General features: G+C 36.0%; 1 non-coding gene across 1 annotated transcript; it reads right to left on the bottom strand.

The window, feature by feature from the left end:
- Positions 1-918: 918 nt before the first annotated feature.
- Positions 919-1,028, bottom strand: LOC131832841 (U6 spliceosomal RNA). Its single transcript, XR_009354201.1, has one exon. It is a non-coding gene; the product is annotated as a U6 spliceosomal RNA (small nuclear RNA).
- Between the last annotated feature and the right edge of the window lie 210 nt (positions 1,029-1,238).

Here is a 1,238-nt window from a genome sequence, read left to right as displayed (position 1 = left end):
TTTAGAGATATTGCTCTGTCTCTAATAAGTAATCTGTTGTTATTCTTATTTTTGCTCTTCTCTGTGTAATGTGTCTTTTTCTCCTAGTGCTTTAAGATTTTCTCTTTATCACTGTTTTTGAGCAATTAGATCATGATGCATACTTACGTAGTTTTCTTCATATTTTTTGTGCTTAGGTTTTGTTAAGCTTTACATATTTAGTTATTGTCCAATTTGGAGATTTTTTTTTAAAGATTTTATTTATTTATTTGATAAAGAGAGAGATCACAAGTAGGCAGAGAGGCAGGCAGAGAGAGAGGGGGAAGCAGGATCCCTGCTGAGCAGAAAGCCTGATGTGGGGCTCAATCCCAGGACCCTGAGATCATGACCTGAACCAAAGGCAGAGGCTTAATCCACTGAGCCACCCAGGTGCCCCATATTTAGAGATTTTTAAGCCACTATTTCTTTAAATATCTTTTTGTCCTCTCTTCCCCTTCTTTGAAGACTCTAACTGTGCATATAATGTGCCACTTAATATTGCCCCACAGGTCACTGATGCTCTATTCATTGTTGTTCTTAAGTCTTGTTAAAAAATGTTTTCTGGTTCTCAGTTGGGATTTTTTTTTTATTTTTATTTTTTAATTGAAGTATAGTTGACATATGTAAGTTTCACCTGTACAGCATAGTAATTTGACAATTCTATACATTACGTAGCATTCACCATAATAAGTGCAGTTTACCATCTGTCACCATACAATGTTATTACAATGTTATTGATTCTATTCCCTATGCTGTACTTTTCACCCCCATGACTAGTTTATAACTCTGTGTTTGTTTTACATCTTAATCTCCTTCACCTGTTTCATCCATCCCCCCGCCCCCACCCTGCTCACTTCCCTCTGGCATCTACCATTTTTTACCCTGTATTTATGAGTCTTTAAAAATATGGAATGCTTCACAAATTTACTTATCATCCTTGTGCAGAGGCTCTGCTCATCTTTTCTTTCTTGTTCCAGTTTTATTATGTGTGCTGCTGCCACAGTGAGTACTGCGATTGTTTGTGTTGCTGTATCTTCTAGTTCACTAGCATTTTCTTCTACAGTGTATGATCTGCTATTAATCCTATCAAGTGCATATCTCCCCTCAGATGTCCTAGTTTTATCTCATCTTGTTAATCCCTTTGTAGTTTTAAACATAAATTCAGTTTATTTATTTTTTATTCCTCCAAGGTTTTACTTAACACGTTCAGTCTTCTGCCT

The sequence above is a fragment of the Mustela lutreola genome, chromosome 5, assembly GCF_030435805.1.
Source record: "Mustela lutreola isolate mMusLut2 chromosome 5, mMusLut2.pri, whole genome shotgun sequence".
Taxonomy (NCBI): Eukaryota; Metazoa; Chordata; class Mammalia; order Carnivora; family Mustelidae; genus Mustela; species Mustela lutreola.
This window is presented reverse-complemented; position numbering and strand designations above follow the sequence as displayed.